Source organism: Pseudophryne corroboree, chromosome 4, assembly GCF_028390025.1.
Source record: "Pseudophryne corroboree isolate aPseCor3 chromosome 4, aPseCor3.hap2, whole genome shotgun sequence".
In the NCBI taxonomy this organism is placed as follows: domain Eukaryota; kingdom Metazoa; phylum Chordata; class Amphibia; order Anura; family Myobatrachidae; genus Pseudophryne; species Pseudophryne corroboree.
The window spans coordinates 196,056,473-196,072,127 of NC_086447.1; the positions used below are offsets into that span (position 1 = coordinate 196,056,473).

The 15,655-nt window shown below is 46.5% G+C and overlaps 1 protein-coding gene and 1 pseudogene across 4 annotated transcripts in view; both read left to right on the top strand.

Moving 5' to 3' along the window:
* ARHGEF4 (Rho guanine nucleotide exchange factor 4) overlaps nt 1-15,655 on the top strand; it is a 443,120-nt gene that overhangs the window by 201,764 nt on the left and 225,701 nt on the right. The gene's annotated exons all lie outside the window — the stretch shown is intronic.
* On the top strand, nt 11,538-11,656 carry LOC134913043 (5S ribosomal RNA; annotated as a pseudogene).

Here is a 15,655-nt window from a genome sequence, read left to right on the forward strand (position 1 = left end):
ATTACAGGTTATTGGTGCAGAGGAAGAGTATTTTAGTATAAACTTAATGGGATTCTCCTAGTTTACTTAAAGCACATAAAAAATTAGTACAGAATTTGAATTTCCTGCATAGGATATTAGATGTTTCACACCGCACAAATAACCCGGTATCGACTCGGCATGTTGCCGGGTCGACACGGGTCAGCGTGCGGTGTGAAAGGGGCATAGCCGAAATCCCGGGTATAAACCCGGGAATAAAGCAGTGTTATACCCGGGTTGAATACCGGATCAATGCGACCCGGGACCCGTTTACTACAGCAGGGAGAGGCGGCGCGGAGATGATCTCATCTCCCAGCTCCACCTCCGCCCCCGCTGCCGGCTTTGCCCCCCGCTGCTATGGCAACCCGCCCGGCATATTACCGTTTCGGAGAAGCCAGCAGCAGCGGCCAATGCCGGATCCCACACGGGAAGGACCCGTTTCCAATTCCCGGGTGGGATCCGGCATTGGCGGTGTGAAAGGGGTATAAGACATACATTTACAGTGCAGTGCAGGTCTCAGGCACATGAAGAAAAAAGTTTAAATTCTAAGCACATCCAAGGTACAGTAACGGTGCTGACCTCAGGGTCCTTTCGTAACGACACTGCTCACACCCCACATTTATGGCCTAGTGTACTGATCCCGTATACTTTGGTGTTGGCTCCGCTTACTGTTGATTTGGTGTCGCCCACATGTGGCCACTTCTAGAAAAAATTTTTAGGGTCACTTTCAGTTCCCAATCTGCCCCTGATGTTAGGTCTGAAATCTACCCACCTCTCTGATTTGTGTCCTTGAAGCCTGACATCCCTGACACAGGATGGAACACATAAGATTCCCCTTTCAGACTGCCAGCTTGTAACGCGGCACCATCCAGAAGCTGAGGCCCCACCCCCCACGGTTACTGCACATGAGCGAGCAGTAACCCGGGTTGCTGTGTGGTCTGAAAGGGCCCAGGGGAAATATCCTGGGTCAAGACCAGGGTTGAATACGGCTTCAATCCGGGTCGCTGTGCGGTGTGAACGGGTTGCCGAGTTGATTCGACCCGCTTCCAGTTCACAATGTATGGATGGGCGGCCCTAGGAGATCATCTGATCTCCAAGCGCCACCCCCGCACGCGTCACTGCTGACGTCACCAACCCGGCAATATGTCAGGCTGGGGACAGCAGTGTGAAAAGGGCTCAGGTAGGTGCGTCCTGCCAATAGCAGTTTGAAAGTGGTATCACACAGCACATACCGGAAAGCGTTCATTTCATTTACAGACCCTGTAGGCAGGGTCAGCACAATGCACTCAGCAAGGGCAGCAATGCAGGAAGGCGCCTTGCTGGAGAGATACCATCTCCACTAAGGATGCCGTCTAGATGCCAGCAGTTGGAATCCCGACACCGAAATCCTGGCACGCAGGCAGAAGACCAGCACGGGAATTCCGATATTGTACAAAATGCAGATGCCGGAATCTTGACACCCAGCAAAACGAATGTAAGTGTGCAGGCACACATGGGAGGGGTGGGGGGTTAGGTTTAGGCACCCTCGGGGAGGGTTAGGATTAGGCTGCAGGATAGGAAGGGTTAGGGGGGTATAGGGTGACAGTAAGTATAATTACCTAGCCCCTGTTGGGATTCTCTCCATCAGGATGCTGCGGTCGGTCTTCTGACCACCAGCATCCAGACTGCCAGCTAAGCGTATCACACTCCCCTACTCTGCTGCTATTCACTGCTGCTATGCCTGTCAAGCTATATGACATGCAGCAGCATCAAGGCGCTTCAGTACCGATCCCCCACTGCTGCTGCTGCTGCTGTAGATAAGATTTTTTTTCTGCTACAGCAGCTTTCTAGTAGCCGAGGCCCCACTGTAGGCCCCACGGCTCCCCCTGGTACAGATAGGAAAAGTTTCCCATTCCTTTTTAAAAGCTTCTTCTTTTACCTCCCCCTTCTCCAATCTCTGCACCTTTCTGTCCTCTCTGAGCTCTTATCTTTACCACTTCACCCCTGTTCCATCACACTGCCTCCTACCCGATCCCTCTGTGCACTGCTTCTTTCACTCCTTCCTCCGCTGTCCTCTCCAGGCTGGGGAGGGGAGGTTAGAGTTAGGCACCATTTGGGGGAGGTTAGGGTTAGGCTGCGGCATGTGAGGGGTAGGGGAGAGGGGAGAACAGCCCCAACTTACCCCTGTTGGTATTCCAAACTTCAGTATCCCAGCGTCGGTCTTCTGACTGCAAGGATACCAAGTGCCGGCATTTCCTACTGATTCCCATATGACACATGTAGCTACTCACTCGCCCCTTTGGCTATTTCACACTAGCCAGTTTGTCCCTGCCAGCAGAAAGCCAAGCGGCTTTTTGCTGTGGCTGGAATTTAATAATGCAGAACTGCATACAGTATGTTCTTTCACACGGCACGGTTCTGGCCTGGCCACCGCGTTGCAGCTGGGACTATCCACTGAAAAGTCCATCTGCACGGGCTGTGCCGTCCCTGAAGGCAGTGCAGTATGTGTGTGAATGGGCTCTTTCACACACAACGGGTTTTTTGTGCCGCTGCGTATGCGCGCAGCATTAAACACGGCTCAAAGCCGTTGTGTGTGAAAGGGCAGTGACGGGACAAACCGGCTAGTGTGAAAAAGCCCTTTCTTGGTCTCTTTTCAAACTGCACTTCTTTCAGCAAAGTGGGAAACAGTGTAACCAGCATCCTTAACTAGATACAATTAACAATCATTGTTTCAATCTGCCTGTGGTGTCAGCTCTTGAACTCACTTAAAGGCACAAATAGACACACTGGGGTAAATTTGCTAAGGTGGGAGTTTTTTTTTTTTAGAACTGGTGAAGTTGCCCATAGCAACCAATCAGATTCTACTTAACATTTATCTAACTGCTTCTAGAAGATAATAGATAGAATCTGATTGGTTGCTATTGGCAACATCACCAGTTCTAAAAAAAAGCTCCCACCTTAGCAAATTTACCCCAGTGTGTCTATTTGTGCTTCTAAGTGAGTTCAAGAACTGACACCACAGGCAGATTGAAACAATGATTGTTAATTTTATCTAGTTAAGGATGCTGGTTACACTGTTTCCCCCACTGGTTTTTGTTTATTAAATCTTTGCTTCAGAAAGGTGATACATTTGGCACAGCTTTAATCACTGGTGTAAGGGTGTGTACACACGGTGAGATTTTTTCTTCCGATTCTGACTATTTAGTCAGAATCGGAAGAAAAGTTAGTGCAGATCGCAAGGTGACAGTCACCTTGCGATCCCAATTCGATGCCGATGCGCGGTCGGCATCGAAAGAATAGATAGACTGTGCAGGCAAGTCAATTTTGACTATCTCTATAGAAGAGAGAGTCAAAATTGACACTTAGCCAAAATCGCACATAGTCAGTATTACAAGCACACTCGTTATGAGCTTGCGATACTATGTGCCAACCCAGCCCCTGTCGCATAGTGAGAATCGGGCATAGCCCGAATCTCACCATGTGTACACACCCTAAGACTTCAATATATAAACTTGGGAAGATTAATACTTGACTTACCACATATTATCATCATAATTATGTATTTTTGGGTAAATGTGCAACTATTTACATCTCATGGCAATTTTAAGTATTTTCAGATTTTTGGAATATGTGGAGATGTATTGGAATCACTGTATAAGAGAGTGTGGATCCAAAAAGATGCTTTAGGATTTTTGCTAGTAGGAATATTCCTGCAAATATATCAGCTACCCAGGTGCATATACTACTGTTCTCTCTGGAGTAACCCAGGTGCATATACTGCTGTTCTCTCCCGTTGTAACTCAGTCAGGATCTTATCATCTATTTGTCCGTCTCTTCTAACAAATGTACACGGTACATTAATATATAGTGCACTTATATTATTACTCTTTTTTTTCTTTATTGCTGCTTTTAGTACTATAGCTTTCACCTACCACAGCAGGACACACCCCTGAGTGGCAATAATCATGCCCAGAGGTGGAGCTAGACACACCCCTTGAGCTTAGCATGACACGCCCCTGCAATGGCGCGCCGTTCTGTTGCCACCTGGAATCTCCCTGAAACTAGTTTTCAAAAGTAGGCAAGTATGACCCACTGATTGGTGAATGGCAAGATCTGACCACCAATCAGAGTGCTGGGAGCTGTTTTCTAGGTATGTTGCAGCACCACAGCCAAAACAGACTTGCGGCCTGTGACTGTTGACAACACCTCTATTACAGTGCACCCTATGAGGCACAACCTACTTGGGTATGTACCCCAGTATCAGGAAAGTACAATCTCTCAGTTGCTCTACTAAAGGCATTAGAGATCTAAGAGATTGGGTGGGTGAAGCTCTTTATAGTGACCTAAACAAAAGTGTTAGCATTGAATAATAGTAAGAAACATGCATTATGTTTTGACTAGTGGTCATGAAAACAGTATCTCTATTGTACAGAGAGTACTAAAATGTCCTTAGTATGACTATTATTTATTAAGATATCAATGTATTTTGATCAGTAATATTCTCTTTGGGGTTTTTTGAGGGCAGAAGAATGTCCTCGCTATTGTATATTGCTCTCTCTTTTGTATGGCGGTAACTTACATGCTCTCTGTATTTTACATTTATCACTAGAATGCTCAGTGTATTGTATATGGTCTATAAATATGGTCTATAAATGCTCTCTATGATGTATAGGTCATTAGAATGCTGTAATTATTGTATATAGGACCCGGAATAGTCTGTATTGAAGACAAATCCATATATCCCAACTGTACAACTTTTTGTGGGACAATTGTGCTTTTCGGAGACTGGCTCCAAAATGATAAACAAAAGCCATACAATTATGTCATTATACCTTTTTAATTGGGGTATCCGGATGGAAAATAGACAGTAAATAGACAGTCAATAGGTCTACTCCAGATGGTTGACAGTGTGTGGGTTGAAAGGGTTAAAAGGTCGACAGAGTTAAAAGGTCGACAGTTAAATGGACAACATAACGTGGACATAGGTCAACAGGGTCAAAAGGTCGACATGCAAATGGTCAACACAAAAAAAGATAGACTCAGATAGGTTTAGGCACTAGGGGGACGGTTTGGGTTAAGCATCAGGGGGAGAGTTAGGGTTAGGCACTAGGGGGACGGTTTGGGTTAAGCATCAGGGGGAGAGTTAGGGTTAGGCACTAGGGGGACGGTTTGGGTTAAGCATCAGGGGGAGAGTTAGGGTTAGGCACTAGGGGGAGGGTTAGTGTTAAGCACCAGGTGGAGAGTTAGGGTCAGGCACTAGAAGGAGAGTTACAGTTAGGATTAGGGTTAAAATAACACAAAAAAATGTGTCAAGCATTTGCATGTCAATCTTTTCACCCTGTTGACTTTATTCCATGTTGACCATTTAACAGTTGACCTTTTGACCCTGTCGATTGACTAACTATTCAGATACTGTTGATCTTTCAATCCACACCCTTTAATTGGTGTTATCGCCCAGGGAACCTGCTGTTGATATGGAAGGAATAAGTACACTACCACCTACACACCGTAGAGACAACAGGGAGATGTAGTTTTTGCATTGAACTATACTCAACCTGTTGATTCACTGAAAATCAGTAAAATCACTGAAGTATCTGGCACAATTCTCATTAGAGCTGGTTCTACCCACAAATAGCTGTCCATGCTGGTTCCTGATTCAGAGTCAGGACCAAATCAAAACAGGAGAAATGTTCTCCTATAACAAACCATGTTCCAATAAAATGAGTGCAAACGCTTTTATCTGTTTGCATGCAGGGAAAATACTGATTGCTTTTGCGTGTAGTGAACGCAAAATAGGAGCTTTGTATTTACACTGACACTTAGCATTAAGTTAGGACACATCTCTTCCCAACTATGCAGCAGACTCTGAGCTGGATGCAAAGCCGATGCTCACGTAAAATGGTGATTTATTTTGCCATTGCACCTTAATCTCTAAAAAAAAATCACATGGCGTACTGTATGTATCCCGCAGGGGCGTAAGTTCATCCCAGTCGCCCGGGGGCAAGTTGGAGTTGGGTGCCCCCCTTAAAAAAAGGGAAAATAAATATGGTGTGTATGTTTGTGTGTGTGTATATATATATATATATACACATACACACACACATATGATTTACAGAATTATATAGAAAACACTCTCATCCGGTGTACAGAGACTGGAGCCTGCAGTGAATTGGCAGGGCTCCAGTTATGCTGTCTGATAATGGCTGGTGGGTCAAGGTCAGACTCAAGAGATTCAGCTGTCTGCAGCATGAAATTCTCTGATGGACCTCATCTCACAGTCCGGCAGCAGTGGCAAGTGCTAAGTGGTACTAAGTGGGAGCCATCTTGTCCCCTATTGCAGGTGATAGCAGAGCTCCTGGGACAAAGTCGATTAAAACTGCAACAGCAGTGGGTGTGCTAGAGAGCTCCGTTGGAAGAGTAGTGGTCACACTTTTATCCCACTGTGAACCACACAGGTGTTTCTGTATATGCAGGTGCCCCATTAGGGCTTTTAGTCCAGAGGCAGGCATCTCCATTGCCTCTGGGAGTTCTGCCCCTGCATCCCACGGTGTTGGTGCATCAAAGACTTTTTCCATTTGATGATGGGAATGCGATGGTTAATAATGATCGCATGCTGGTTTCCGGTTGGGGTTTTAAAACCCCATCTGATACATCTCTGTATGTTACGTTCTCTGCGCTCTGAACGTAAGATATAGAGTGGGTGAGTCCCGAGCACAGGAACGTGACGCTGATATTCAGGACAAAGTAAAGCAGTACCCCTAGAACCCTAACTCCGTTGTTCCACCCACGTGGTCAGTCTACGCCTGCGAGACTATGTGTTCTTGGGCCCACGGCAGCCGCGTTTGAAGGGTGGATTAGGTCTGCCCAACTCTGATGCCCCCCCGGTCTTAGTATGAGACAAGGCGTAAACTGAGACTGGATGGAAACAAGGGGACCTCTAGCTAAACAAAATACAGAGCTAGAGGTTACTGCAGAACTAAAAAACTAAATGTATGAGCGGCACGGCCGCCAATGGAAAAGGCAACAAATGTAACACTGTCCACCCCTACACGGCACCGTCGTGTACCGAGGAGGACAGCTGTGGCGGAGCACCTACGCAAAAACACCAGCAAAAGAATATAACGGAAACTCTACAGCCAAGGCCGCAAGACGCGGCAAAGGCCGCTACTCACAACACTGGGGAACAACCGCAGGTGAGCAGGAACCTTGAGATCTTACGACACAGGTTTCTACCAACAGGAAGGCTGGAAGGACCCCAGGAGTCAGCACCACGGGAACGCGGTAGACCGGACCACAGAACACTGGACAGAGAATTTCTCCAGAGCAGGAACAGCTGACAGGAAGCTATCACCGGCGTCTGTGAGGCAGAATATAACAGGTCTCTGTACCAATGGCTGCAGAGAACCTAATTAGAAAATGTCGTGCAGCTGCCCTGCTGCACGACCACACGCTGACAGGTGCTTGATTAATTGGATAGCCACGGGGAACACGGTCTGCCTGTGGCGCCCCCGTTGCTATGGACCCGGCGACTTAGCGTGCATGGCGTCCCGGTGTTGCCATGGACCCGGTGGCTCAGCGCGCACGGCATCCTGGCGTTGCCAGGTGCCATGCGGGGAACAGGAGGAGGAGGCGCGGCGGCCGTGATGCGCCGGGACCATTGCTTAACCGTGCCTAACAGTACCCCCCCCCCCTTGAGGAGGGGTTAAGAAACCCCTATATCCCGGTTTATGAGGAAATTCCTGAAAGAACAACCTCTTAAGGAAAGATTAGGCCACCACACCAAGCGAGAGATTAACTCCAAGGTTTTAGCAATACCAGGATGACCAGCAACCTTACTATCATAAAAATCTGTGAGGACACAGCCTCTCAAGCGCTCAGGAACAAAGAGACGACCAACAGGAGTATCACTGGGAGCCTGCTGCTGAACCTGGACAAGTTGTGTGAACAAATCTTGTGTGAGACCGGCCCGGGTGACGGTCGGGCGCTGGCGAGAGCCGCCGCGCCTTACACTATAGGGCTGCTTTGAGAATCTGAATTACCGTGCAATCCAACAATATACTGTGAAAAATCTCTTTCTTTTAACATAATCATATTCAGATAGTACAGCTTAGTGGAAACAGTGGATATGTCCAGTATTGCATTAACATGTTTTGAGCCCACTTTAAGAAAATTACAGACCTTACGTAGGGGGAAATTCATGTAGCTACAAGGTTTTGTCAGAACCTCGTAGCGGCCCAGGCTCTTCTTTCAGAACCTTATGTACTAATATGACACGGGTTGTTCTCTGGGCCGCCCTAACAGCTTGTAGGTCCTGGGCAAAGCAATCACTTGGGTCCCTATCCACCCACTCACGGGAACCAATAAAAAAAATCATAACATGCCCCTCCTGTAGTCCTGCGCCATCTTTCCATATGCAACCATAGAGTGAATGGCTGTCAGCACTCTGATTGGTGGATAGCTCAAGCCATCCACCAATCAGCATGCTGACTGCTATTCACTGTCTGGCTGCAGACTAGGAGGCAGGTAGAGAATGCTGCCTCACCGCTCTGATTGTGTGACTACTATCTGCCCCTGCTCAAATGCCCCTTGAATGGGGTGCCCTGGGCAGCTGCCCAGTGTACCTATATGGTGTACAAGCCATTCCAGTGGTGAAACGGCTGTTTGGTACCAGGGTACCGGGCTGTGCACAGCCTGATCCCTGCATTGTCCTCCTGGTATAATATATTGCCCATTTGGGCCTACTTGGAATTTTTTACAAACAAAGACTTTATTTTTTGCTTGCATATTTCTATGCTGCTAAATGTTTGTTATGCAATTTCTGCTTGATTTGAGAAATACATGTTTTCTTGATTTGCCTGTCTGATCCTACCTGCCGATTTGGACTCCTGTATTACCTACAAAATCAGACTTGATAAATCTATCTGCATGAATGTGTTATTATATCGCCTGCATTTCCTTATGCCATCCAAAGAATGCTGTATACCTTCTGCTTGAATTTAAAATACATGTTTTCTTGGTTTATCTGTTGATTTATCTGCCCACTTGGGCACCAGAATCATTTATTATATTAGGCCTGTTAAACTTACCTGCATGAACACATTATCATGCTTTTGCTATGATATGATGGCAGTTAGTAACACCAGGGCCGGTGCAAGATCTCTCTGCACCCTAGGCAGAACTTCAGCCCAGCACTCCCTAACCTACAAACACCCTCAACCTCCCACAGGTGGCCATTAGGTGGGCTGGGGTGAATTGCATCATTATACATATAAAGTATATTGTAACAAAGTCACCAAATTTTGCTTTCACTTTGAAAGTCCTTGAGTGCCATCTATTCTTTATGTATACACTCTAGCCAGCATGTTAGGAATCATATAGAACAATGAGACCAATTTAAAAATTTTTAAATATGTATATTCTATATATGGGGTTCACTACGATATGTCGGCGGTCGGGCTCCCGGCGACCAGCATACCGGCGCCGGGAGCTCGACCGCCGGCTTACCGACAGTGTGGCGAGCGCAAATGAGCCCCTTGCTAGCTCGCTGCGCTCGCCACGCTACGGGCACGCCACACTATTTTATTCTCCCTCCAGGGGGGTCGTGGACCCCCACGAGGGAGAATAAGTGTCGGTATGCCGGCTGTCGGGCTCCCGGCGCCGGTATGCTGGTCGCCGGGAACCCGACCGCCGGCATACTGAAGACCACCCCTATATATGTATATATACTGTGTATATATATATATATATATTATTATCCTTTATTTATATGGCGCCACAAGGGTTCCGCAGCGCCCAATTACAGAGTACATAAATGATCAAACAGGAAAACAGCAACTTACAGTTGATGACAGTATAGGACAAGTACAGGGTAAATAAACATAGTTACATCAGCAGATGACACTGGAATAAGTATCAGGTGGTAGAAGACTGCTGGAGTTGATGCAGTTGAAGATTATTAAAGTAAGAAAGGATAAGCACATGAGGGAAAAGGGCCCTGCTCGTGAGAGCTTATATACATACTGTATATGGGGTCTGGGGATATTTAATTGGGGTTGGGTTTGGAATGCCGACCAACTTCTGCGAGCGCCAGGTCTCCCGGCCCCAACCCTTGTTTACAAATGCAAACCACCCATCGGGCTGTAAGATCTGTACTGTCTGCGGACCCCCAAAACCCCCATGGCTTACTTACCTTAAGTTGTTTTCTTGTTTACCTACAGCATTGGCAGTATTCCCCTTTGAGGATGACAGCAGCATTACAGCGACGCTTCTGGTTCCAGACATGTAGTCAGGTGCTGCTTGCTGAGGTCTAGAGGAGGTGCATCAGGGCTATGAGGAGCGGCTGTGTGGGCGCCCCTCGGGAGTCATAGATACATCCGCCTTCACATGACTTGATGTTACATGTGTAGCAATGAAGGATGCGCTGAGGCACTATGTGGTACAGCCTGATAGTGCCGGCTGCACCTGATTAGACCGGCAGCAGCATGCCAGCGCAGTGTAAAAGGAGGAGGCCGCATACAGTTTCAGTTTTCTGCTAGATGAATTCAGTGGCGCCCTCCAGGACCCGGCGCCCCTAGGCAGCCGCCTAAAGCTGCCTAGTGGTAGAGCCGGCCCTGAGTAACACACAATAATGGGGGTCATTCCGAGTTGTTCGCTCGTTATTTTTTTCTCGCAATGGAGCGATTAGTCGCTAATGCGCATGCGCAATGTCCGCAGTGCGACTGCGCCAAGTAAATTTGCTATGCAGTTAGGTATTTTACTCACGGCATTACAAGGTTTTTTCTTCGTTCTGGTGATCGTAATGTGATTGACAGGAAGTGGGTGTTTCTGGGCGGAAACTGGCCGTTTTATGGGTGTGTGTGAAAAAACGCTACCGTTTCTGGGAAAAACGCGGGAGTGGCTGGAGAAACGGAGGAGTGTCTGGGCCAACGCTGGGTGTGTTTGTGACGTCAAACCAGGAACGAAACTGACTGAACTGATCGCAGATGCCGAGTAAGTCTGGAGCTACTCAGAAACTGCTAAGAAGTGTCTATTCGCAATTCTGCTAATCTTTCGTTCGCAATTTTGATAAGCTAAGATTCACTCCCAGTAGGCGGCAGCTTAGCGTGTGCAAAGCTGCTAAAAGCAGCTTGCGAGCGAACAACTCGGAATGACCCCCAATACTCAGTGTCTCCTACACATGTTTGGGATCCCCAATGTATCGTAGGACCCCACCCACTGCACACAAGCTCTAACCTGCATTTGGGCATATAGAATTTCTACACTCTTACTTTCAATGGAAAAGCTGTAGCACCATTTGCCCTATATATGATCATTCACACAATCACATATGACAACTGACAGCAGAGGCAATTTTGTTTTAACCCTTCCCTGGTATTTATACTTCTCTCCGCTTCCATGTACTCTCTTATCCAGGGTGCTAGTTACTAATCCCTGCAATGCATATGTAACAGGTATTCTGGGCACACAATACCTGAAAAGCAGACGTACACCCTGCTGCTCAACAGTTGTTAACCATACTCTCTCATCTGTGACATTATAATCATTACTGCCATACTTCACTGGCTATGCACAATCTCATCTGATCTTTGAAGCTAAGCAGTGAAAGGCCTGGTCAGTACTTGTATGGGAGACCACCTTGGAATACTATGTGCAGTAAGTGTATCATTTTGACACAGAAAGCAGAAGTAGTGGATAAACACTCAACCTGAGTTTTTACTCTATCCTCTCCCCTAGAAGGTAGCCCTGCACCAGAGGCATCACGCTCGCGGCAAAAGGGGGCATGGTCACAAATAAAGGGGCATGTCCTCACGGGATCGTCACTCCGGGAGCGTGCCCAGCATCTCCTGAGATGCTGGGCTGTACTGGGCTGCCCCCGGAGACTTTCTCCCAGTGCTGTCGGCTCCTGTTCTGTGACAGGAGCCGGGTGCTGTAGCAGACTTTCACACTGCAGCACCTGGCTCTTGTCACTGGGAGGAGCCCACAGTTTGGTGTCATCCCATCCAGGCATCACACCCGGGTGCGGGCCGTACCCCCCGCACCCGCTTTGTGACGCCACTGCCCTGCACATTGTTACCTTACCTTCTCTATTTACAGACCACACACTTATTACCCACTGTTCTATCAATAGGTATAGGTCTATCCCGTCCCCCATGCTGACAATCAAGCCCTTTCTCTTGACAGAACATTAAGTCTTTGTTTACAACCAGGAGTGATTATCTATTAGCACGATTAAGAAACCGATATTGATATGCAAATTAAAGTGCCACATTATCATAACCTGATATTTCTTTTTCACCTTACTTTGTTCATCTATTTTACATTCTGAACACCTCAAAATGAATCTTTACATCATTATAGGCTACATGCTAACCCCTCAGAGGGTCCATTGGAGGTGCGCACCTCGTTCTAATTTTTACTAATTAACTTTATCCTTGTAAATTTCTGTGTGTAACCTTACTGTCTTTTTAATAATTGAAAAAAAAGGTAATTTTTAAATCTTCTTCATTACTGTATTAAGTGTGCCCCAACAAAGAGCCTTTCTTTCCTCTTTTTTCTTGTGACTAATACTACTGACTCTGGAATCACCACCAACAGGCGAAATTGCTCACACCCGTTAGGGTATAATAATGAACTTTTACAGTTGGTCATCTAGACAATAACTCTAATAAGAAACATTTTCACCCCCAGACCAGTGCAGAACCAATCCCACATGTGCTATATCCAGTGTGCCTATATGTTAAGATGGCCCTGGATATTCTGAGAAGGAAATCTTGGTTGCTTTTCTTGCATCTTGTAATTGGGCATGATTCTGAGTTAGACTCAATGTCGTTGTCACATACAGTTTTTTCTACTGTGTATCTGTCCAAGTCACACCGCGCATGCGTCCAGAGTTCATCAACATAGAGTCACAGCTGTAATTGAGACTCGTGGTCTTAGAAATGTCTTGAAAATCTATTGGATGTTTCTGGATGGTGACTGGGAGGTTTTATGTATAATTTTATAGAATACTCTTGATAAATATTACCTTAAAGCTTATTGGTTGCCAGTGGCAACTTCTCCACCGGCTCACTTCTCCACTCTTTTCACTGCTTCATACATCTACCCCTCAGACACATAATCACTCACATTGGAGGCCATGTTCAGATGGAGAATAATAATCTGCACTTAACTTGGGGCTGGTGAAAGTTTAGAAGGTGTAACCAATGGTGGCATCTAAAGAAGCACCAAGCATGATCGCAGGGTCTAAAGATGCTCAAAGTTGGCATCTCAGTGCTGGCTTATGCAAGCACACGGATGTACACCAGTAAAGGACCTGCATAAAATTGAAGAAGCAATACCGGCAATAGACACGCACCTGGACACTACGTGTCCTTCCCAGGTCAAATGTGCACAGCCGCACATTGCTTGGGATCTTCTACTGTATTGTTTCCTGCTCATAGAATGAGATTTACAAATGGAGCCATGTTAATTGTGGCTCCATCTGAGCCACAGCGCGCCCGCCTAGTCATGCCTATCGCTGTAAATGGGATGCGTGTGCGTGTAAGACGCGCACGCACCCCATTCACAACAATGGGATCATCTCTGTGCACTCCTGTAGCAGGGCTAGGAGCCGGATCGCCTAGTCCCACCGGCAGTGCACGTCTCCGATGGAGCCGCACTAGATGAGAGCGGCTCCATCTGTAAGACTAGGATAATATTAAAACATAGAAATGAAGTTTAACTACAGTTCAGTGAAAAACTTTAGTTTACAATATTTACAGTGCTGCAAGTATGGCAGTACGGGCCGGTACGGCGTACCAGTAAGAAATTCCCAGCAGGTACGTAGTACTGCCGGGCCTTCCACCATACCTGCAGCCTGCTGCTGTGTGAGTGGAGGAGAGCACAGCACCTCTCCTGCCTTAATGCTCTGTGATGTCCAGTCTCTGGCGGCGGGGTGAATCTCAATAAGGCACTAATTTGTTAGCCAATCAGAGCTCGCCGACCAGCAGCCACTGCTCCTGATTGGCTGCCGGACCACGAGCTCTGATTGGCTAACAAACTGGCGCCTCATTTGAGATACCCACCGCCAGAGACCGGACTTCATGAACATTGAAGGGCAGGAGAGGCGCTGCACTCTTCTCCCCTCACATAACAAAAACAACAGAGGCAGCGGTGAGCAGCAGGAGGGGGGACACTTTGGGGCAATGTATATCTGACGCTCTGGGGCAATGTGTATCTGACGCTCTGGGGCAATGTGTATCTGACGCTTTGGGTAATGTATATCTGACGCTCTGGGGTAATGTGTATCTGGCGCTCTGGGGCAATGTGTATCTGGTGCTCTGGGGCAATGTGTATCTGGTGCTGTGGGGTAGTGTGTATCTGGCGCTGTGGGGCAATGTGTATCTGGCACTGTGGGAGCATATCTGGCACTGTAGGGGCATATATGGCACTGGTGTGGGCATTTGTGTATCTGGCACAGTGGGGCATTTGGGTATCTGGCACTGTGGGGCATTTCTGGCACTGTGGGGCATTTGTGTATCTGGCACTATTGGGGTCATATGTGTATGTGGCACTATTGGGGTCATATGTTTATCTGGCTTCCCCATATGTGTATCACATCCTCATTTTCATTGGCCACGCCCCATGTGACATTTGGCCACACCCATTTTTGGCACAGTACCTCTAAGACATTTTGTCTACTTGCACCACTGAATATTTAATACATTTATTTTTTTTCATTAAGCTGACTTCACAGCACTGTGTAAGATATATGGTACCTTAAAAATAAATGTTGTTGTTGTTGTTGTTGTTGTTGTTGTTGTTGTTGTACTACTACCACTATTACTAATTAAAAATAACAATATCTGTCTTATTATGTACAACAATACTATTTTTTTACTCTAAGCAAAAAAAATTAATAGTATTTTCACAATTCACATATCACAGAAATTTTCTATAATATTTTCTATTCATGGATTAATGGGAGTGCACTTATGCAACTGCTTATACGGGATGTAGTTAGCATCCTGAGAGTCAGGATGCCGATGGTCACAATACCAATGGCGGCATCCTGACTGTCAGAATCCCAACACATTCTGCTGGTAAGTATTAGGGTTAGGCTGCAGGGGAGGGAGCTTAGGCTAGGCGTGGGGGGTTAGGGTTAGGCTGCGGGAGGGGGAAGGTAGGGTTAAGTTGGAGGAGGGTTATGGGCCCTACACACCTGGCGATGTCAGCGATTTGGGCAATGAGCGATCTGAATGATGATCGTTTATCATCCAAATTTACTTGCATGGAAAAATGATGGAAAACTAACGATGAACAACCACAGGGATGCACATCGTTCATCGTCAGTGCCTCCACACTTATCGTTCATATTGCCCATCAACATCGCTAAATGTTTAGGGCTCATTAGGGTTAGGCTGCAGAAGGGCATACTGACTGGACCCAACCTGGTTATACTGTGTATGGCATGATCATGCTAGTCATTTTTTTCCCTTTTAAAATAACACCACGTATATTTCCATGCCTGTCCCTAATGTAAGAAAAGATGATCATAGGCGTTTATGAGCATATTTATCCTGGAGTCATATTAAGGTAATAAGAGAAGTGTTCTAAGAGCATTTTTGGAGCACTTTGGAAATGTTAAAAATTATAATAAGCCATGACAATATAATATAAA